Source organism: Dendropsophus ebraccatus, chromosome 11 (assembly GCF_027789765.1).
Source record: "Dendropsophus ebraccatus isolate aDenEbr1 chromosome 11, aDenEbr1.pat, whole genome shotgun sequence".
Taxonomy (NCBI): Eukaryota; Metazoa; Chordata; class Amphibia; order Anura; family Hylidae; genus Dendropsophus; species Dendropsophus ebraccatus.
Window position 1 is genome coordinate 2,443,422 of NC_091464.1, and position 25,000 is coordinate 2,468,421.

The window sequence follows — 25,000 nt, forward strand, 5'->3', positions numbered from 1 at the left end:
TATTTTAAAATAAAACCAAGGTATTTAATATCATGGCATATGGAGGTGTCTGATCTATGAGAATAGAACAATATTCTTCCTGCCGGGTGAACGGTGTAAACAAAACATTGAAAAAACTGACTGAGGGTCACTGACTTTATTTATTTACTATATAGCAGCAAAAAAAGTTCATAAAAAGCCATCAAAAACTTCCATAAAAATTGTGGCCCATAAAATAGGTGGAAAGCGATAAGTGTTCTGGCTGTTAGAAGAGGAGGAGGACTTCATGGTGGCCTGGACATCGGGCAGAAATGACCTTTGGTCATGAAGGGGTTAATGCGGGGACTGCACAACCATCAGATGTATGAGCGGCATGACATGTGTCAGATCTCCGTACCCTGTGACTCCACATGCGGCTTCCATCCTGTCACTTACAGATAGTGAGAACAGGGTTTACACGGCCAGGACGGGAGAGCGACGAGATGAAGCAACAACTGCAGAATAATGTGACGCGGAGACTGGAAACGGCTCATTTATAATGTGAGAAAATATGGAAAGAGAGCAGGGTGTACGGGAGGCAGCAGCACCTCCACACCCCGCTAATGGCAGCCTCCTACGCTGCCGCACCACACCCTGCCCAGCCGCCCTGCAAGAGTTAAAAAGCCAACAGTCTGGAAAACATAAAACAGAGCTCCCAGCATGCCTTGCTGCTAAGAATGAGGGGGCAGTGTTCCATTTATAAACTGTTCCATGGTGTAAGCAGGTCCAGTGTCAGAGACAGGATAGGAAGAGAGACGCACTGAGAGAGAGGGAAGGGGGTGGGGAGAGACAGCAGACCACCGCTCAATGAGACATCTCACAGCAAGAACAAAAAAGGGTGTGACAGTATAAAACGTAAAGCAGGAACCAGGGAGGATAAAGGAGAGAACGAGAGAGACTCCCTGCAGCAACTAATACAGCAGAAGCCAAGTCATCTCAGAGGATCCATGTATAAACTTACTGCCCCTGTGCCCCCTCTGCCGCTCCCCAGCTCCGCGTCCCCTCTGCCGCTCCCCAGCCGATCCCCATCTCCACGTCCCCTCTGCCGATCCCCAGCTCCACGTCCCCTCTGCCGCTCCCCAGCTCCACGCCCCCTCTGCCGCTCCCCAGCTCCACGTCCCCTCTGCCGCTCCCCAGCTCCACGTCCCCTCTGCCGCTCCCCAGCTCCGCGCCCCCTCTGACGCTCCCCAGCTCCACGTCCCCTCTGCCGCTCCCCATCTCCGCGTCCCCTCTGCCGCTCCCCAGCCGATCCCCATCTCCGCGTCCCCTCTGCCGCTCCCCAGCCGATCCCCATCTCCGCGTCCCCTCTGCCGCTCCCCAGCCGATCCCCATCTCCGCGTCCCCTCTGCCGCTCCCCAGCCGATCCCCATCTCCGCGTCCCCTCTGCCGCTCCCCAGCCGATCCCCATCTCCACGTCCCCCCTGCCGCTCCCCATCTCCACGTCCCCTCTGCCGCTCCCCAGCCGATCCCCATCTCCACGTCCCCTCTGCCGCTCCCCAGCCGATCCCCATCTCCACGTCCCCCCAGCCGATCCCCATCTCCGCGTCCCCCCAGCCGATCCCCATCTCCGCGTCCCCCCTGCCGCTCCCCAGCTCCGCGTCCCCCCTGCCGCTCCCCAGCTCCGCGTCCCCCCTGCCGATCCCCAGCTCCGCGTCCCCCCTGCCGATCCCCATCTCCGCGTCCCCCCTGCCGCTCCCCAGCTCCGCGTCCCCCCTGCCGCTCCCCAGCTCCGCGTCCCCCCTGCCGCTCCCCAGCTCCGCGTCCCCTCTGCCGCTCCCCAGCTCCGCGTCCCCTCTGCCGCTCCCCAGCTCCGCGTCCCCTCTGCCGCTCCCCAGCTCCGCGTCCCCTCTGCCGCTCCCCAGCTCCGCGTCCCCTCTGCCGCTCCCCAGCTCCGCGTCCCCTCTGCCGCTCCCCAGCTCCGCGTCCCCTCTGCCGCTCCCCAGCTCCGCGTCCCCTCTGCCGCTCCCCAGCTCCGCGTCCCCTCTGCCGCTCCCCAGCTCCGCGTCCCCTCTGCCGCTCCCCAGCTCCGCGTCCCCTCTGCCGCTCCCCAGCTCCGCGTCCCCTCTGCCGCTCCCCAGCTCCGCGTCCCCTCTGCCGCTCCCCAGCTCCGCGTCCCCTCTGCCGCTCCCCAGCTCCGCGTCCCCTCTGCCGCTCCCCAGCTCCGCGTCCCCTCTGCCGCTCCCCAGCTCCGCGTCCCCTCTGCCGCTCCCCAGCTCCGCGTCCCCTCTGCCGCTCCCCAGCTCCGCGTCCCCTCTGCCGCTCCCCAGCTCCGCGTCCCCTCTGCCGCTCCCCAGCTCCGCGTCCCCTCTGCCGCTCCCCAGCTCCGCGTCCCCTCTGCCGCTCCCCAGCTCCGCGTCCCCTCTGCCGCTCCCCATCTCCACGACCCCTCTGCCGCTCCCCATCTCCACGTCCCCTCTGCCGCTCCCCATCTCCACGTCCCCTCTGCCGCTCCCCATCTCCACGTCCCCTCTGCCGCTCCCCATCTCCACATCTCCTCTGCCGCTCCCCATCTCCACGTCCCCTCTGCCGCTCCCCATCTCCACGTCCCCTCTGCCGCTCCCCATCTCCACGCCCCCTCTCTATTTGTTCTCCTCAATGCCTCTTTTAGATGCAGTTTAATCGACGCTGCTGGGCAACAGTCATGTGACAATCAATGAGAGAGCTGGCTTGTGGCCTAAAGAGATATCAGGATAGGAAACAGAGGGGAATGGAGAACGTTGGGCCGTGACACAGAGAGGGGGAAGAGATGGAGATACAGATGACTGTTCTGGGAGACGTCCTGAGCGCTTGTCATCATGTCTTACACTAGATGGGCATTGTGCTCCAAGCCCCGCAGCTCATGCTCACAAATTGTCTCTTTCATGCGCTCTCATTCACTAACCTTGTGTCTCATTCATTCACAAATCTACCTCTAAGCTATTCAGTCATGAAGTGTCACAAATATCATTCAAATTAAAGTACAGGGAAACCTGGGGAAATGTATCTGTAATGTAAATCACGCGTATATCCCGGCAAGTTTCCCCATAATATCACTGAAAGGCAGAAGTTTTGTCGCACAGAAGTATGGAGAGATCCGGCATGTGCTCGGTTACCTCCTCATCACAGTTCGGGCACCTTATGCAGTCAGTGGCACTGTCCCGGCATAGATCCCTGCGCCACCCATCTGTGCCCAACACCATCATCCCCAGCAGATCCTGAGTCACCTTTGCCTTCACATGCGTCTAGCTGTTCCTTCCTCGCAGCCGGCAAAGTACCTTTAGCGATCCACATGGCACCGAACCTCACCACCACAACACCAGCCCTGAAAGACCAGTCCCTTACTACAGACAACAGATCCAAACTGAGGGGGAGCTGGCATCTCTCCTGTTAGTCAGGGGGACGTTATCACTGAGGAGGCCGTGCTCAGATCGCTTCTCATTCACAGACTTCTGGAGAGGCCCGCCGCTAAGAGTCCGAAACATAGCCGCTCTCATTCACAGACAGGGAATTGGATCCCTGGAAGGTGAGGGAGAATTGGCGTGTAGGGAAGTGCACAGCCTCTGGGTCAGAGTACTGGGGGTGATGACCACGCTCCCCCACTCAACACAGTGTATACAGTGTGAGGATATGGGCACAGGGGGACCCCTTTACTAAACCTCCACCTGCCCCGCTATCTTTGCTCATTTGGTCAGTCAAGTTCTTACACACCAAGTCACCCAAACACGCCGTTTTCTGATACGCTTGTGAAGCTGCAAGATCAGAGCTCAGTAAAGATTCCCCGGGCCGATCTCTCCTATCAATGTAAACCTTAATGATAAATTAAGATAATAAAAGTCCTTAAGGACCTATGATTTACCTGTATGCCAGGGTGTCCCTAAGGGATTACAGAGAAGGGTCACAACATGTACTCTGTAGCACATACAGAGTCAGAGTGTACTGCAGACTTAGGGTGGTATTACACGGGCCGAGCAGGGCCCGATAATACCTGTAAACGAGCAGCGATCTGCTAGATCGTTGCTAGTTTACTGGGCCTACTACACGGCTCGATAATCGTTTAACAAGAGCTGCAGGGACATAGTTACCGATGTCCTTGCAGCCCTTGCTAAACTGGCATACATTACCCATCCACGTTCCAGGGCTGCTCCTGCCGTCCGCTTCTCCCGGGGTCCCGCATGCGCTCTAGCTTCATAGCGGCCTGTCAGCTGATAGGCCGCTCAGCCAATCACAGGCCGAGACCGCTGCGGCCTGTGATTGGCTGAGCGGCCTATCAGCTGACAAGCCGCTGTGAAGCTAGAGCGCACGCGGGACCCCGGGAGAAGCGGACGGCAGGAGCAGCCCTGGAACGTGGATGGGTAATGTATATCGTTAGTCGCCGCCCGTGCACCACTATTACACACAGCAGTTGGCGCCCGACAAACATAGGTTCTAACCTAGATCAACGATCAGCCGATGATCGTTGTCATCGGCTGATCGTTGCATTTATTACACAGAGCGATAATCGGCCGAATCGGGCCAATTCAGCCGATTATCGTTCCGTGTAATAGTACCCTTAAAGGGAATGTGTCACTTGAATTTTAAGTGATCTGTACAGAACTACATAGAGCGAGGACACCAGGATATAGATAGCACCAGTATAAGACAATAGCAGCTCCCTGTGGAATGACCTCTTCAGAAGATCACAGTATGCTCAGTAATGTTTTACATTCATTTAAAGGTGATAGGTCCTGTCTACTGTTGTCTATGCCCATAAGGCTTGATGTAAAGCACGGCACTAAACGCATGACACTAAATGCATCTAACGCACCACATGTAAAGCATGGCACTAAACGCATGACACTAGATGCATCTAACGCACCGTATGTAAAGCACGGCACTAAACGCATGACACCAAATGCATCTAACGCACTGTATGTAAAGCACGGCACTAAACGCATGACACTAAATGCATCTAACGCACCACATGTAAAGCACGGCACTAAACGCATGACACTAAATGCATCTAACGCACCACATGTAAAGCACGGCACTAAACGCATGACACTAGATGCATCTAACGCACCGTATGTAAAGCATGGCACTAAACGCATGACACTAAATGCATCTAACGCACCACATGTAAAGCATGGCACTAAACGCATGACACTAAATGCATCTAACGCACCACATGTAAAGCACGACACTTAACGCATGACACTAAATGCATCTAACGCACCACATGTAAAGCACGACACTAAACGCATGGCACTAAATGCATCTAACGCACCACATGTAAAGCACGACACTAAACGCATGACACTAAATGCATCTAACGCACTGTATGTAAAGCACGGCACTAAACGCATGACACTAAAATGCATCTAACACATCACATGTAAAGCACGACACTAAACGCATGACACTAAATGCATCTAACGCACCACATGTAAAGCACGGCACTAAACGCATGACACTAAATGCATCTAACGCACCACATGTAAAGCACGACACTAAACGCATGACACTAAATGCATCTAACGCACCACATGTAAAGCACGACACTAAACGCATGACACTAAATGCATCTAACGCACCACATGTAAAGCACGGCACTAAACGCATGTAAAGCACGACACTAAATGCATGTAAAGCACGACACTAAATGCATGTAAAGCACGACACTAAATGCATGTAATGCACCACATGTAAAGCATGACACTAAACGCATGTAAAGCACAACACTAAATGCATGACACTAAATGCATGTAACGCATGACACTAAATGCATGTAATGCAACGCATGTAAAGCACAACACTAAACGCATGTAACGCAAGGCATGTAAAGCATGACACTAAATGCATGTAAAGCATGAAACTAAACACATGTAAAGCATGACACTAAATGCATATAAAACATGATACTTAATAGTTCAGACAAGATGGACGCCATAACAAGTATAACATTTTAAATAAACAAATTCAATATCGGTCTTTAAACAGCATGAGAGACCTAGGCAATACTGGCCCTCCGGCACCGATGGACTTTGCTTAGGTCTCTGCTACTAACCTAGTGTTCACCTTTAAAAGAGGACAGATTCCTTGTTCTCCTGCCAGATACACTGCACCAACAAGTTAGCTGCTAGATTGGACTGGTAAATTGGCAAGCTTGTCCCCGCCATGGTGGTCTCCCATGCTTGGAGTTACCAGGCCTGTGGCTCCTTAGCTTCCGACTTCAGCTGGTATTCGGCTCAAGCAGGACGACTAGGCTGCAGGCTGTTCGACTATCCAACCTTTTACAGATGTGACAAGATATCGGTCACACTACTGCTAAATCAAGTAGCATTTATGTATGCGTAGGGATATGCTCACACACGTTGGAGCTTCATTGCAGTAATGCAAAGAAGGACAACAGGGTGGCAAATAATTACTGCAATTACAGGATACGGTAACGCAATGAAACCGAGATCAGGTATCAGATGAGGAGATTGATGCCAAATGAGAATAATTAGGGGGCACCGTCGCCGGTGAGGACTCCCTGCTGCCCGGCTGCTCAAAGGAGCTTTTATATATATATATATATATATATATATTCAAAGGAGCTTTTATATATATATATATATATATATATATATATATATATATATATATATATATATATATATATTTATTATATATTCACTATAGGGAGTTTTCTTCCCCAATATGAAGTCAACACCTGACTCACCCAATTCTTTTGTGTCTGACACCCCTAAGCGGTTATTACACACCTTTGGGCCTTCAGCCAGAGCTAGACTTTTAGTCTCAATGGCCTTTTACACGGGCCAATTATCGTGCAAAAAAAGGTTAAATCATTCAAATTGAAGTGCTAAATCTCTGGTGTAATTGCAGCAACAATAAATCGCTTCTTTCAGTGTAAAAACTCATCAATCACAGTATAGAGATACAGACACATTTGCGATAATTTACAAACGCAATTACGATAAGATAAGTGCTGTATGTGTAATACGGCCCTTACACGACCATAGAAAGACACAAGTTAACATGACCATATACTTCCTATATACTACACTACTCTATCTGCGGACTGGGATTGTTGGCTGGAGTCCATCCTGGCAGCATACAGAGGAGACACGAAGGCAGAGGAGCTGTAGGGATCCTATTTCAAAGTACCTGCACGCCCTCCGCATTGATTGGGAACGCCGCCAGTTCTGAACAACCTCGTATCCAGGTTCCCCTGGAATTGCATAACCTGACATTACTCCGTCCTCTGGCGTTCCCATGCTGGTGCTCGAATGCCAATCATGCCCCTCTTCCTGTCCTGCCCCAGCTCATCATGTGACCCACCGTGGAGAGAAGCTGCTGCCTGGGCTTCCCATTACCCAGAACCTCCCAGACTCTACAGAAGCCCAGGAGATAAGACGAATATTAAAGAGGTATTCCAGGGAAAAAAACTTTGAACTCTGCCGATCTCTGTATTGGGCCCGGCTTCTGTGTAATTCAGAGAGCACATGACCTGTGGATCTATTCATTCCTATGGAGGCGACAGAAAGAGTACAGCGTTATTCGGCAAACTCTGTTCTTTCCGTCGCTCCATAGGAATGAATAGCCACGGGTCACGTGACGTACCCGCGACCCTATTCATAATACAGAAGCTGAGCCTGAAGGAAGATTGGCGAGGGGTACAGAGGTCAGACTCTCCGTGATCTCCTATCCTGTTGATAGGGTAAAATTAGATTTTCCTGGAATACCCCTTTAATGAAAATCTCTTTTGGATGCCACTGGCGAGACATCACATTTCTGCCATAACAAGCCAGCCGGTTTTCTTTTTACCCGCCGTAACCAGTCTGTACCTATAATGAATTTGGGCATTGCCATCAATGTTATGCCTCTTACCTCCGAAAAGGAGCGCTGCACCTGGACGTAATTCTCCTGCTGTAAAGCACACGGCTGCTGCCCCGGCAGGCAAGTCTCTCAGCAGATCCTGTCTCCAGGCTAACCAGACACGTTACAGCCACAAGCAATCTTCCGGAACTCCCCGGCAGCCTGAGGCAGACGAGTAGCAGAGATGCCCGGCTCACCCACCCACCTGCTTCATATCACTAGGAAACTATGTTATTAACCGCACACGGAGAACAAACAGTTAAACAGTGCCGTGCCAAGCTAGCTAATTCTGCTAGTTGTGTATGTGTACATATATATTAGGGCTGGGCGATATGGCCAAAAAATAAAATCTCAATTTTTTTTAGAAATCTAAACGATTCTCAATTTAAATCTCGATTTTTTTTATTTTGCTAAATAAACAAAATTTTTCTCACAGCGTCAGATACTATTTTAATGATGTTTGAGACAACAACTGTATTGCTTCCCAGTGTAACAGTGCTCCCCTGTGACTGAGGGGAACTGACGGGGACTGGGGCAGCTGGGGATGACTGACGGGGACTGGGGATGACTGACGGGGACTGGGGCAGCTGGGGATGACTGACGGGGACTGGGGCAGCTGGGGATGACTGACGGGGACTGGGGCAGCTGGGGATGACTGACGGGGACTGGGGCAGCTGGGGATGACTGACGGGGACTGGGGCAGCTGGGGATGACTTACGGGGACTGGGGCAGCTGGGGATGACTGACGGGGACTGGGGATGACTGACGGGGACTGGGGCAGCTGGGGATGACTGACGGGGACTGGGGCAGCTGGGGATGACTGACGGGGACTGGGGCAGCTGGGGATGACTGACGGGGACTGGGGCAGCTGGGGATGACTGACGGGGACTGGGGCAGCTGGGGATGACTGACGGGGACTGGGGCAGCTGGGGATGACTGACGGGGACTGGGGCAGCTGGGGATGACTGACGGGGACTGGGGATGACTGACGGGGACTGGGGATGACTGACGGGGACTGGGATGACTGACGGGGACTGGGGCAGCTGGGGATGACTGACGGGGACTGGGGCAGCTGGGGATGACTGACGGGGACTGGGGCAGCTGGGGATGACTGACGGGGACTGGGGCAGCTGGGGATGACTGACGGGGACTGGGGATGACTGACGGGGACTGGGGCAGCTGGGGATGACTGACGGGGACTGGGGCAGCTGGGGATGACTGACGGGGACTGGGGCAGCTGGGGATGACTGCCGGGGACTGGGGCCGCTGGGGATGACTGACGGGGACTGGGGCAGCTGGGGATGACTGACGGGGACTGGGGCAGCTGGGGATGACTGACGGGGACTGGGGATGACTGACGGGGACTGGGGCAGCTGGAGATGACTGACAGGGACTGGAGATGACTGACAGGGACAGGGGCAGCTGGGGGTGACTTTGGGGTACTGGAAATGACTGAGGGAGAGCTGGGGGTGACAGAGGGTGGACTGGAGATGACTGGGGCAGCTGGGGGTGACTGGGGGGACTGGAGATGACTGGGGCAGCTGGGGGGACTGGAGATGACTGGGGCAGCTGGGGGGACTGGAGATGACTGGAGACGACTGGGGGGGACTGGTGCAACTGGGGGTGACTAGAAGGGGACCGAGGGGGGGCTGGAGGTGGCTGAGGGGGGGCTGGGGGTGACTGGAGCACATAGCCCTCCTTCTCTCACCCCGGCACACAGCGTCCTGCTCCCCTGTCAGCCACAGTTAGAGCTCCCCGGTCTCTGGAGGAAGCAGCAGGGACTGCAGCATAGTGTGATTCCTGGAGCTGTACAGCGGGATCTGACCCCGCTGTACAGCTCCAGGACCCGCAGCGACACTATCACCCTGCAGTCCCTGTTATCTCCTCCAGAGACCGGGGAGCTGTAACTGTGGCTGACAGAGGAGCGGGACGCTGTGCTGGAGACCGCCCGCGCCGCATCACTCCGGACTGCCCGCCCTGCACCTCACTCTAGCGCTGGCCAGCCCCGCACTGCACCTCTCCAGACTGCCGGCCTGATCCGCCCCTCTCGGCCCCGCACCCCCCCTCTCCGGACTGCCGCCCCGCCCTGCACCTCACAGCAGAGCTCGCCAGCCCCATACTGCCCCTCTCCGGACTGTCCGCCCGCCCACAATGATTTTTTGTGAAAATTGAATTTACGATTTTCACTAAAAATCAAATCGATTCAAACACTCTGGGCAAATTAATCAAATTAATTTGATTAATCGCCCAGCCCTAATATATATATATATATATATATATATATATATATATATATATGTATATATATACACACACACACACACACATACATTAACTATTTACAAAACCCAGTGGGGGCCAGTCCATTTATTCCATACACATTAGTAGATGATATAGTAAGCGAGCCGCGGACAGCGAGGGCGACCATGACTTTTCGTAGTGTTACACAATTGATTTTATTTATTGAGCAACAGCTGCAGTGCAAATCATTACATACACCGCGGAGCAGACTTTACACTACAGCCAAAGCTCAATCATTAACCTCTTAACGACCACAGACTCGCCTTCTCGGCCCGGCGGTCGCTGCATATAGTGCAGGTTAATGAGCTGAACCTGGGCTGTGTGCAGTGGGGGTCAGCTGTACGTTACAGCCCACACCTGTCTGCAATTATACGGAGCTTAACCCCCTGCATGCCGCCAAAGAACGAGAGTGCTGATCGGTTGTTGTGCCTGCCGGAGGATTATACTTACCTTCCATGGCCACAGGCAGACTCAGCAAAGCACTGATATAAATGATCAGTGCTGTGCAGAAGCATAGCCATGATTAGTATACGCAATCTAATGGTTGCATATTATAGTCCCCTAAGACCTAACGGACATAAATTGTTTAAAATAAAATGAGTCTTTAAAAGTACAAAAAATTTTAAATCAATCCCTTTTTCCCATAAAAAAAATGTGAATTTTTAAAACTGACAGCAGCAATTAAATGCTGTTTAAAACCAATTACGTGGTGGTCTAGTGGCAGGATCACCCCCCTGCGATGCAGTGTTCCTTCCTACTTGCCGAGCCTCAGCCATGTAATGACGCTGATCCCAGCTCGGCAATCCTTTACTAAGGGCTCTAACAGCCCATAGTAGTCAGGCACTGAATACAGAGATCAATGTAGTACCATATGTACTGCACTGATCTCTATGAGCAATCAGTGCATTGCGTATAGATCCCCCAGGGGGACTACAAATTACTGTAAACAAATATAAATTTTTCTTTAAAAAAAAGTTTATGCCATAATTACAGTTTAACTCACCCCATCTCCCCATTTTATAAATATAAATAAAAAGAAAACATATTTTGTATCCCTGCATGCGGAATCACCTGAACTATTGCATTATCGCATTCCTGATCAAGCCAAAATCAAATCCATCACTTGGGAACCAATAAAAAGTACAGATCCACAGACAAAAAAACAACAGCGCTATGAAGATGGGAAAGGAGACATTTTTATTATTTTAGGGATGGTCCGAACAGAGTTCGGTTCAGGTTCGTACGAACCCGAACCCTCGGTAATAATTCCTGCTGTCTGCCCGCTCCGCGGAGCGGGCGGATCCAGCGGGAGGACCGCCTGGAAAACTGGGATACAGCCATAGCCATAATCCCAGTTTTCCAGGCGTTACTCCCGCTGTATCCGCCCGCTCCACGGAGCGGGCAGACAGCGGGAATCTGCTGCCGAGCGTTCGGCAGGTTCGGACCATCTCTATTTAAATAAAATTTATATAAATTGCCAATCGCTGTTATTGTACCGACCCAAGGAGCGTAGATAATCATAAGAAGGGGGGTGGCAGCCAGGGGCGAATTGGCTCTCCCAATGGTCTTGCCGGACAGAGCACTACAATAAAACAGCATGGGAAAGGCGCCGAGGATAAGGGCAAGGTACAAACCTTCATCCTCGGTGCCCCATGCACATTAGGGAGCTGTCAGCAGAAAAAGATAGCAAATCTAGCAGCATTAGACTATGTTCCCACAGCGTAAGAGACCGGCCATTCCGTGATCTGGCCAGGTCACGGAACAGCCGGTCTCTGAAAAAAATCATCCCGGCCGGATGATCTTTAGGGCCACAGAGTTCTGATGCGGGCACATCCGCGTGCGCCCGCATCAGAACACTCCACTGCACACTATTGAGTGTGCGGCCGGATCCGCTCGCTTCACAGTGTGCACTGACAGGGTTTTCTGAGGCAGCCAACATGTCAGTTGTTTGCGGCGCCATGAGAGATCCCGGCTGGAGAGTATACTGTGTGTATATGCTCCGGCCGGGATCCTATAGAGGAATAGGCAACGTATGTTTTTGTGAAAAGTATGGTCGTTGTTGCCGTGAACATAGCCCTACAGTGAACCTGTCACAAAGACTGAACCTGGCGCAGTGCGCAATCCATCTGCCGTCATAAGTTCAGCGATCCATGGAGACCACGCTGGGTCGGTAACGTGCAGAACCCCAATTGGATAAGAATGTGCAAATAGATTGCAAGCCGCAGCGGGTCCAGACTATTAACACGTACACTTTAAGTGACAACGACCAAGTTGTAAAGTATCTGCACATACTGCTTCTCTGCATAGGAGACCTAACGTGTTTCATAGGACACATTCCACCTACACATCATATATATACATAAACAGACAGGCCCATGAGTTGGATGTAATCATTTACATAGGTTTTAGTAGGACTTTCCCTCTAAGCACATGACTAAATCATTTGTATTAGCCGTTATAACAAATAAACTCTCCTTTGTCCCGGCACATATCAGCAGGATCACTGGTCTTACATCGGCTCCCAACACAAATAGACTTAGGATCAGCGGCATTAGCACAGCTTTGGATGACCCGCTTTATCCTATCAGCAAAACAGCTCACAGATTCATCTGCTTAAAGGTATAGGCATGGATTTCAAGGGATGAAACTACAGACAGCACACTCCTGGGGATTCCGTAATGAGATTAACCCCTCCGCAGCCAATTGTCACTTTGGGGTTGTTTCGGATATTTCTCAGTGTAGAGAAGGACAGGGGGGTTATTTGTTACTCAATTTATGTAAATTTTCTTTTTTAATTACTACTTTAACCCCTTAAGGACCAGGCGCTCCCTGGGGGTCCTGTGGCCGGTCCCACCATTCACAGCAAGCATGGGGAGAGGTTAGCACTTGTAATCAGTTTCCCCTCAGACCTCTATTATGCCAAACTGTATAACCTTCCGTCCCCTTCCACTGCTTTTGGGGAGTATGTCGCAGACACAACTTTGCCACAGTAGGATGCAGAAGCTCTTTTAGAATCCCCTTTTTCTCTGGAGGCGCTCCAGGCAACCATCTCTTTCATGCCATCAGGGAAAAGCCCCAAGCCTGACACCTATACCGCTAAATTCCACAAACTTCTGCAGGTGCTCCTTGCGGCCTCAAACATCATATATCCGATAGAACCCTTCCTGAAAGAGTCACTTCTGGCAGCCATCACTGGGCTCCCCAAGGAGCGCAAGGACCCTTAAAGGAGAAGTCCAGTGAATGAATTGTTTTGCCCCTTAAAAGTTATACAAATCCCCAAAATACACTTATTATGGGAAATGCTTATAAAGGGCTTTTTCCCCTGCACTTACTACTGCATCAAGGCTTCACATCCTGGATAACATGGTGATGTCACATCCTGGATAACATGGTGACGTCACTTCCTGGATAACATGGGGATGTCACTTCCTGGATAACACGGTGATGTCACATCCTGGATAACATGGGGATGTCACTTCCTGGATAACACGGTGATGTCACATCCTGGATAACATGGGGATGTCACTTCCTGGATAACATGGGGATGTCACTTCCTGGATAACATGGGGATGTCACTTCCTGGATAACATGGGGATGTCACTTCCAGGATAACATGGGGATGTCACTTCCTGGATAACATGGGGATGTCACTTCCTGGATAACATGGGGATGTCACTTCCTGGATAACATGGGGATGTCACTTCCTGGATAACATGGGGATGTCACTTCCTGGATAACATGGTGATGTCACTTCCTGGATAACATGGGGATGTCACTTCCAGGATAACATGGGGATGTCACTTCCTGGATAACATGGGGATGTCACTTCCTGGATAACATGGGGATGTCACTTCCTGGATAACATGGGGATGTCACTTCCTGGATAACATGGGGATGTCACTTCCTGGATAACACGGCGATGTCACTTCCTGGATAACACGGTGATGTCACTTCCTGGATAACATGGGGATGTCATGATTCCCAGAGCTGTGCGGGCTGTGGCTGCTGGAGAGAATGATGGCAGGGGGACACTGAGGGACACAGGGCACTGGAGGGACACAGAGCATCCCTCTGCCATCATCCTCTCCAGCAGCCAGAGCCCGCACAGCTCTGGGAGTCGTGACATCCCCATGTTATCCAGGAAGTGACATCACCATATTATCCAGGAAGTGACATCACCGTGTTATCCAGGAAGTGACATCCCCATGTTATCCAGGAAGTGACATCACCATGTTATCTAGGAAGTGACATCACTGTGTTATCCAGGAAGTGACATCACCATGTTATCCAGGAAGTGACATCACCGTGTTATCCAGGAAGTGACATCACCATGTTATCCAGGAAGTGACATTACCGTTTTATCCAGGAAGGGACATCACCATGTTATCCAGGAAGTGACATCACCGTGTTATCCAGTTAGGGACATCACCATGTTATCCAGGAAGCGACATCCCCATGTTATCCAGGAAGTGACATCACCGTGTTATCCAGGAAGTGACATCCCCATGTTATCCAGGAAGTGGCATCACCATGTTATCCAGGAAGTGACATCACCATATTATCCAGGAAGTGGCATCACCGTGTTATCCAGGAAGTGACATCCCCATGTTATCCAGGAAGGGACATCACCATGTTATCCAGGAAGTGACATCACCATATTATCCAGGAAGTGACATCCCCATGTTATCCAGGAAGTGACATCACCATATTATCCAGGAAGTGACATCCCCATGTTATCCAGGAAGTGACATCACCATATTATCCAGGAAGTGACATCCCCATGTTATCCAGGAAGGGACATCCCCATGTTATCCAGGAAGTGACATCACCATATTATCCAGGAAGTGAAGCCTTGATGCAGTAGTAAGTGCAGGGAAAAAAGCCCTTTATAAGCATTTCCTGTAATAAGTGTAAAGTGGGGATTTGTATAACTTTATCTATGTGAAAATGATAGCTACAAGACTGGGGAGTGTCCTTGGATACCTATTCCACCCGCAACAAGTAGGATCCGTACAGTCCAAGAAGGCGCGGGATCTCCGTTCTCCAGTATGTGCGTGGAAAAAAAAAAAAAATAATCCTGCTGATGTTGCCGTCATTGGACGCCAAAAAAGTGTTCGACTGGGCAGACTGAGAATTCGTGGAGGCTATGTTACCACAAATTATGATTGATCCAGACATGTTGGGCAGGATCATGGGCCTGTACCAGGGGCCGCAGGTGCAGCTGAGAATCAATGGCTCCATTCGACACTAATCATACACAACGGCACTTGACAGGTGTATCCACCACCACTATATGTGCTATGCATGGAGGACCTTCTTGACGCCCTGAGGCATAAGCCTGACTTTCAGGGTCTGTGGGTAGCGGATACACACCACAAATGTTCGGCCTTTGCTGATGATTTATTGTTATTTGTTGAAAACTCCTTTAGGTCCCTTTCCAGCATAATGAAGGAATTCCAGAAATTCTCCAAATTTAATAAATTTAAGATCAACTGGACTAATAGTATAACACCGACTTACTACACACCTTAGGACCCTCCTTATGTAAATGGAGACACTCCTCCTTTCGATACATCCTTCCCCGCTTGTTATCCCTCTACCAAACGATACCCCCCTTCATCCCACAAACCGTCTTTCTAAAAGCGAGGAAAGAATTTCTGGTGGCTATAAAGCCTAATTGTCCTTAGTTGTGCGGGATTTCTGTGAACGTCATTTTTTCACCAATGTAGCGGAACCTGTTCATGTTATCTGGTAAGGTTCACCACGGTATTGTCTTGTTTTTGGGTACGTTGCCTTTCTCCTTCCCTTCAGTCTTTGTTTCTCTGTAATCTTTCCAGTATACAATTGAAATCTTTTGAACACGAAAAAAAATAAAGAATACAAAAAAACACCTGGGGGAGGGAACCCTCACCCCAATACCTCAACTGACCCCCCTCAGCACCCAAAATCATGTAATAAAAACGAACTTAAAAAGTGCAACCTGAAGATAGAACCTACCCAAATCTAATAACACATTAACGATAAGTAACGCACGGAAACCTATCACCAGGGCAAACACTGTGCTGGTGGGCTCTGAAGCCCCTCTTGTGTCGTCACCTGTGTGACTTCATCAGGGGTACCCCAGCACAGTGTTGGCTTGAAGATTCCCTCCCTTGGGTGTTTTCTTTTGTATTTTGTTTTAAAGCAACTCTGTACCCACAATCTGACCCCCCAAACCACTTGTACCTTCAGATAGCTGCTTTTAATCCAAGATCTGTCCTGGGGTCCGTTCGGCAGGTGATGCAGTTATTGTCCTAAAAATCAGCTTTACAACTTGCAGCCTTGTGTCATACTAGTGCTGGGCGATATTGGCCTAAATCAATATCACGGTTCATCGCACATGTAGCCGCGGTAACGATAATTCAACGATAATTATGACACGCCCCTTTTAGCAAACCACACCCACTTGCCGTGCCAAACTGGTAAAATTTTGATTAAAAAAAAAGTAAAAAAGAACTCATTGAGCAGCAACCCATGGTTAGTTTATTATCATTATTATTATTTGTCATTATTAGGGGACCTGGACATGTATATACAGGTATACAGCCTCTACAGGAAGTGTATACACAGGGGGTCACATAGGGATAGGTGTGTATGACTATATGGGGGGGGGGGATAGGGGTGTATTACTATACAGGAGGTACATAGGTTTGGGGGTACAGGTCTATACATGGGAGTGCATAGGGATAGGGGTGTATGACTATACAGGGGGGGATAGGGGTGTATGACTATACAGGGGGGGGGGTAGGGGTGTATGACTATACGGGGGGGGGGATAGGGGTGTATGACTATACAGGAGGGGGGATAGGGGTGTATGACTATACAGGAGGGGGGATAGGGGTGTATGACTATACAGGGGGGGCACATGTGGATAGGGGTGTATGACTATACAGGGGGGGATAGGGGTGTATGACTATACAGGGGGGATAGGGGTGTATGACTATACAGGGGGGATAGGGGTGTATGACTATACAGGGGGGGGTAGGGGTGTATGACTATACAGGGGGGGGTAGGGGTGTATGACTATACAGGGGAGGATAGGGGTGTATGACTATACAGGGGGTGGATAGGGGTGTATGACTATACAGGGGGTGGATAGGGGTGTATGACTATACAGGGGGGGATAGGGGTGTATGACTATACAGGGGGGGGATAGGGGTGTATGACTATACAGGGGGGGGATAGGGGTGTATGACTATACAGGGGGGGATAGGGGTGTATGACTATACAGGGGGGGATAGGGGTGTATGACTATACAGGGGGGGATAGGGGTGTATGACTATACAGGGGGGGATAGGGGTGTATGACTATACAGGGGGGGATAGGGGTGTATGACTATACAGGGGGGGATAGGGGTGTATGACTATACAGGAGGGGGGGTAGGGGTGTATGACTATACAGGAGGGGGGATAGGGGTGTATGACTATACAGGGGGGGATAGGGGTGTATGACTATACAGGGGGGGATAGGGGTGTATGACTATACAGGGGGTGGATAGGGGTGTATGACTATACAGGGGGTGGATAGGGGTGTATGACTATACAGGGGGTGGATAGGGGTGTATGACTATACAGGGGGCGGATAGGGGTGTATGACTATACAGGGGGGGCGGATAGGGGTGTATGACTATACAGGGGGCGGATAGGGGTATATGACTATACAGGGGGGGATAGGGGTGTATGACTATACAGGGGGGGGGTAGGGGTGTATGACTATATGGGGGGGATAGGGGTGTATGACTATACAGGAGGGCGGATTGGGGTGTATGACTATACAGGGGGCGGATTGGGGTGTATGACTATACAGGGGGCGGATTGGGGTGTATGACTATACAGGGGGCGGATTGGGGTGTATGACTATACAGGGGGCGGATTGGGGTGTATGACTATACAGGGGGCGGATTGGGGTGTATGACTATACAGGGGGCGGATTGGGGTATATGACTATACAGGGGGTGGATTGGGGTGTATGACTATACAGGGGGGGCACATGTGGATTGGGGTGTATGACTATACAGGGGGGGATAGGGGTGTATGACTATACAGGGGGGGATAGGGGTGTATGACTATACAGGGGGGGATAGGGGTGTATGACTATACAGGGGGGGGTAGGGGTGTATGACTATACAGGGGGTGGATAGGGGTGTATGACTATACAGGGGGTGGATAGGGGTGTATGACTATACAGGGGGGGATAGGGGTGTATGACTATACAGGGGGGGATAGGGGTGTATGACTATACAGGGGGGGGTAGGGGTGTATGACTATATAGGAGGGGGGATAGGGGTGTATGACTATACAGGGGGGGATAGGGGTGTATGACTATACAGGGGGGGATAGGGGTGTATGACTATACAGGGGGTGGATAGGGGTGTATGACTATACAGGGGGGGGATAGGGGTGTATGACTATACAGGGGGGGATAGGGGTGTATGACTATACAGGGGGGGGGTAGGGGTGTATGACTATACAGGGGGGGATAGGGGTGTATGACTATACAGGGGGGGATAGGGGTGTATGACTATATGGGGGGGATAGGGGTGTATGACTATACAGGAGGGCGGATTGGGGTGTATGACTATACAGGGGGCGGATTGGGGTGTATGACTATACAGGGGGCGGATTGGGGTGTATGACTATACGGGTGGCGGATTGGGGTATATGACTATACAGGGGGTGGATTGGGGTGTATGACTATACAGGGGGTGGATAGGGGTGTATGACTATACAGGGGGTGGATTGGGGTGTATGACTATACAGGGGGTGGATTGGGGTGTATGACTATACAGGGGGTGGATTGGGGTGTATGACTATACAGGGGGTGGATTGGGGTGTATGACTATACAGGGGGTGGATTGGGGTGTATGACTATACAGGGGGCGGATTGGGGTGTATGACTATACAGGGGGTGGATTGGGGTATATGACTATACAGGGGGTGGATTGGGGTGTATGACTATACAGGGGGTGGATTGGGGTGTATGACTATACAGGGGGTGGATTGGGGTGTATGACTATACAGGGGGTGGATTGGGGTATATGACTATATAGGGGGAGGAGAGGGATTGGGGTGTATTACTGTACAGGGAGCACAGGGAGGTGTATGCTGGGACCTGTAGTCCCCTCAGTAAGAATACAGGAATGTAACATAGGAGGAATGGATGGGCTGCAGCAGGCAGGATGCCACACACAGCAATGTCTCCTATAACTTATCCTGCCTGCTGCAGCACATTCCTCCTATGTTACACTCCTGTACTGTTACTGAGGGGACTACAGGAAAGCCGCCGCCAAGTGCTGCTGTGACATGGCCGTGTCCCTGCACAAACAGGACAACATATGCAGCGCTCGCTGGCCGGGTGTGGAGGCGATCGGACGGGACTGGTACGGGAGGGGGGACCGGCACCAGTCCCGTCCGATCGCCCCCACACCTGACCGGCGAGCGCTGCACATGTTGTCCTGTTTGTGCAGGGACACGGCCATGTTACAGCAGCACTTGGCGGTGGCTTTCCTGTAGTCCCCTCAGTGTGCAGGGAGGCCGGACCGGACGGGTGGTGGGCGCTTTGGCAGGACAGGTGCGGCGGGACGGAGCCTCGGACGGGATGGGTGGGTAGGGCGGACAGGTGCGCGGACGGAACGGACCATGTTATGCAGGAAGTGACATCACCGTGTTATGCAGGAAGTGACATCACCGTGTTATCCAGGAAGTGACATCACCGTGTTATCCAGGAAGTGACATCACCGTGTTATCCAGGAAGTGACATCACCGTGTTATCCAGGAAGTGACATCACCGTGTTATCCAGGAAGTGACATCACCGTGTTATCCAGGAAGTGACATCACCATGTTATCCAGGAAGTGACATCACCGTGTTATCCAGGAAGTGACATCACCGTGTTATCCAGGAAGTGACATCACCGTGTTATCCAGGAAGTAAAGCCTTGATGCAGTAGTAAGTGCAGGGAAAAAAGCACTGTATAAACATTTCCTGTAATAAGTCTATATTGGGGATTTATATAACTTTTGGGGGCAATACAATACTTTAATAAAAATTTTCACTGGACTTCTCCTTTAAAGATCCAGCCCATGTGCCGTGCTAACACAGGTGACTAATAGTATAAACCCTGCCTGGACAATTCCTAATGATGAACAGGGTGGGGAGGAGGGACGGAGAGGCGGTGCAGGATTAGGGCACACACACTCTAGGCCACGCGGATTTGACACAAGGCTGCAAGTTTAAAAGTTGTTTTTTAGGACAATAATCACATCAGCTGCCAACTGGACCCCAGGACAGATCTTGGATTAAAAGCAGCGGTTTGGGGAGGGCAGATTGCGGGTACAGAGTCGCTTTAATATGTTTATCTTTATTTAGCAATACCACAGTGTAGATATTGTTACATTGTGTATATTGGCGGGTGCATTCTCTCATTACTGGGTACACACCCTTCTGTTTTGGTGCTGTGTGTTTGTGTACCAGGGATACATATTGCACCCTTTTATACTATAGTGGTGACTGTCTTTCTCCCCATTTGTTGGAACTTTGTATGGCATTGTAATTTTACAACATTTATTAGTCTATTCAAATCATCTGGGTTGAGTGCAATACTGGGCAATTAGCAAGTACACGGCAGAACATAGAAGCCAATGTAACTGTGCAGGGTTATGGTGTAATATATAATTATTGTGTGTATTTCTGTATAGGCTACTCTAGATCTTACATAGCCACACTGCTTATACTTATATGTTACAGTGCTTTTGGATGGTACCTCTCATGTGCATAACTTTACTCCATGTCGTGATTTTAAATTTTTTGGACTAATAAAGGATGTTTATGGTTTAATACAGGATTAGCCCTCTTTTGTTTAGGAATTTGTATGTGTGAACATAGCCTAAAACTGATGGGTGACGTGTGAGAGTATTTCATTGCAATCAATGGCGTGCCTTTTATAGGTGAAAAGGGTTGTGCAGGCTTAGAAAAACATGGTCACTTTCTTTCAAAAACAGCATTACTGAGTTTGGGTATGTGCACACTGAGTAATTTTGACGGAAACTCCGTCGCGGAATTCTCAGCTTGCGTCTCCGCCCGTGACAGACTCCATTCTATGCAAGGGCGGATTATTTCATCCGCCCAAAGAATGAACTTGATCATTGAATCATTGGATGAAAGAATCCGCCCGTGCATAGAATGGAGTCTATGACACGGGTGGAGATGCGTGCGCCGCAGTCTGCGAGCGGGCGCGAGCTGAGAATTCTGCAACGGAGTTTCCGTCAAAATTACTTAGTGTGCACATTCCCCTTAGAGTGTAGCTTTGTGCTCTCCTAGATAGTTCCTAATACGGCCAACCCCAGTAAAATACTATATACATAAAACAAATCTGACTGTACAGGTATAAAAAAAATTGTAACGCTGGGACACAAACACGGCTACAATTACCAATAAAAAGTAATTACTGGGGTAGTGCATTGTTGTATAACTTTGTAATGAGTGTTATTTAGTGAATAAATGTTAAACACCGCACTACCCCTTTAAAGGGAACCTGTCACCCCCCCGTGCCGGGGTGACAGGATCCCGACCCCCGTTAGAGCCCCCTATACTTACCTAATCCCGCCGGGTCCCACTTCTGGAGGTGGTCGGGTGATTAAGATCTCAGCCGCTGCAGCCCGGCGCGCGTGCTGAGAGATGAGTCCAACGCTCATAGAGAATGACGGAGCGCTGGACTCTCCTGTCATTCTCTATGGGTGTTGGACTCATCTCTCAGCGCGCACGCCAGGCTGCAGCGGCTGAGATCTCCGTCACCCGACCACCTCCAAAAGTGGGACCCGGCGGGATTAGGTGAGTATAGGGGGCTCTAAGGGGGTCGGGAGCCTGTCACCCCGGCACGGGGGTGACAGGTTCCCTTTAAAGGTATTCTGCTGAAAATGCTTTTTGTACATATAAAAATTAATCTCCTAAAATATCTCACTTTGTATTCTGTATTCTGCACACTCCAGGCCACTCACCCCTCCTCCCCTCAGAGACATGGGCTACGTGGTCTTTTCGTCTCACAGGTGGGCCTGGTACGAGGAAGCCGGAGGCATGCAGAATGCTGGGAGACGCAATTCCCCATCTGGTGCCATGTCTTTAAAATAGTCACAATTTGAGGAAAAGTTACAACGGAGGAACAGAGTGTCCTACAAGCACTGGAAAAGGGTCTAAAAACTCCCGAGGTTTGGTGAGGAAGCCCCATTGGGTTTGGGACAATTTGGTTTGAAAGGACATTGGCTGAATAACCCTTTCAATCTTTTTTTTGGTACACATTGTTTGTGAAGTGCAAGATTGTAAATGACTATGATCCCAAAGCACAGTCCCTCACTATTCTGGAGAAAGAGTGCTGGACGTGACTGGCCCCTACATTGTCTTCTCCTGTCACATTCCCACGTGCAGAGGAACACATGCAAAGAAGCTACTGCCTCATTATTCCACCAGCCACGTTTTATATCGTTAGTGATGTCCATGCAGCCCTTGCTGTAATTATAGAGAGATGTGTGAATCACTCATCTAAACGAGGCAAAGCGGTTCATTAGATCAGCGCTCCGCTCATCAAGCCGCCGGCCTTTCAGCGCTGCTCCGCTCTTGCCACTCCTCTTAGGAAAAGCTGGATCCAATCCTGGGAAATTTTTCCCAGTTTCCCCGGGTTGGATCCAGCTTTTCTCCAGCACCAGGGATGGAGTGGAGCAGCGCTGATACGCCGGCAACATGATGAGAGAAGCACTGATCAAACGAAGCACTTCCCTTCATTTAGATTAGTGAAAACTCACTCTTCTCTCTCTGCATATATACATATGTATATCTTATTAGCGATGTCCGTGCAGTGTTAGCTTTGTTGTGAAGACAATTAAGAGATGTACTGACCTGTCCAAGCTCCCCCGGTGTCCTCTAGCCTTGTTCCTGTGTTCCCAGCTCACCACAGCTTAGCTGAGCGGCCTGTCACTTCAGAGTAGGGTTTGTAAGTGCCAGAGGCGGCAGGAGGTGAGCAGGGAAGACAGGAACAAGGCTGGTGGACACCGGGGGAGCCTGGACAGGTAAGTATAACATTTAAGTTGTTTTCTTTTCTAGCATTAGCTGTCAGCCTCACATCACTATCACACGCAGAGATGCGCAGGCTGCAGCCGATGATTTCTATACATGTTAAAAGACAACCAATGATTGTTTCTTCGGCTAATCGTTGTTTATTACACGGAGGGATATCTACCTGAATTGGCCTGACTTGGCAGATTCTCGCTCGCAGAATAGGGCCCTTAGTTTGCATGCGAGAATGTGGCCTAAAGATGCTCTTAGAGGGGTTGCCCAGGACTTTACAATGAGCTAGCATTGCATTGACTTCTGTGGGTGTTGTCCTATGTACAGAGCACTTCTTGACCGCTCTGCCTGTAATTTCTTTATTTCCTATGATGTCACGTTCAGTGTCTGTTTCCTATTAATTCCAGTGAACCTCGTAAAGTCACAGTGTGAGTCATCAGGTGGGTGCGGGCAGCAGAACATGAAGCAGACCACAAGCTGAAACTACCTTGAGGGCCCTGAGTCCTGGGATCAAATCCCTTCAAGGATGTAGCAGGGCATATTCCACCGTCACCGCTCTTTTCCTAAATACCAGCCAGACTCGGAGCACTAGGGGCAGGCCTGCCGACCCCCAGTGTGACCACGTCCCCTCCCATCTGTGATGCAGCTCCACCGTTTTTATAGGGGAGGGGGTCGTCAAACTGGGGCGGCGGGCCTGCCCCCAGTGCTCAGAGCGTTTAAAAAAAAAAAAAGGACCGCGCCACTGGGATCCCGGCGCCAAGTGGCTGAGGTACAAAAAAAAAAAAAAGATGATTTACCTGATGGTCCATCCACTTTAAAGAGGACCGGTCAGCCCCCCCGTGCCAGGGGGCAGGGTGTGATGTCACAGGAGGCGGGGCTGGATACACCAATCCCCTCAGTGATTCGACATCTCTGACCGGCCTCTTCAGGCTACACCTGAGCAGCAAAAAGTGACACCGGTCCATTCGACAGGTGATGCAGTTATTGTCCTAAAAAAAACAACTTTTAAACTGGCAGCGCTGTGCCCTACGGGAGTGGCCTAGATTGTGTATGCATTAGACTGGCACACCCTCTCCGTCCCTCCTCCCCACCCTCCTCATCATTAGGAATGCTCCAGGCAAATTGCCTCCTATTCGACAGCTGTGTCAGCACGGCACATGGGCTGGATCGTTAAGCACCTGTGCAATGTTCAGACAGGAGTAAATGTTCCAGTGGCATTCCTAATGCTGAAGAGGGTGGGGAGGAGAGACGGAGGGGTGTGCAAAGTTAGGGCACAGACACTCCCGTAGGGCACAGGGCTGCCAGTTTGAAAGATGTTTTTTAGGACAATAACTGCATCACCTGCCAAAAGGACAGCAGGACAGATCATGGATTAAAAGCAGCTATCCGAAGGTACAAGGGGGGGGGGGGGGGGTCAGATTGTGGGTACAGAGTCGCTTTAAGCAGGAGAGGTTTGCTGTTCTGGACAGTTCCTGACATGGACAGAGGTGGCAGCCGAGAATACTGTGTCACACTGGAGAATATACACCACTTCCTGCGGGACATACAGCAGCTGATAAGTGCTGGAAGACAGGAGATTTTTATATAGAAGTAATTTACTAATCTGTATAACTTTCTGACACCGGTGGGTAGGAGGGATGAGGGGGCAGCGCACTTTCTGTGATAAATCTTGTCATCTCAGAGCGCACCTCAGCCCGCAGCAATCTTAGCGCTAGCAGAATATAAAAAGAAGCCGTATCCTTTGTCAAGGTC

General features: G+C 50.5%; 1 protein-coding gene across 6 annotated transcripts in view; it reads right to left on the reverse strand.

Moving 5' to 3' along the window:
- ATP2B4 (ATPase plasma membrane Ca2+ transporting 4) overlaps positions 1-25,000 on the reverse strand; it is a 160,742-nt gene that overhangs the window by 132,208 nt on the left and 3,534 nt on the right. Inside the window, exon 1 of one of the 6 annotated variants that reach the window (XM_069944397.1) lies at positions 6,041-6,243. The exons of the other annotated variants lie outside the window; for them this stretch is intronic. The gene's annotated coding sequence lies outside the window, so the exon portion shown is untranslated. Of the gene's footprint in view, positions 1-6,040; positions 6,244-25,000 lie in introns of those variants that run through there. 6 annotated transcript variants of the gene reach the window in all.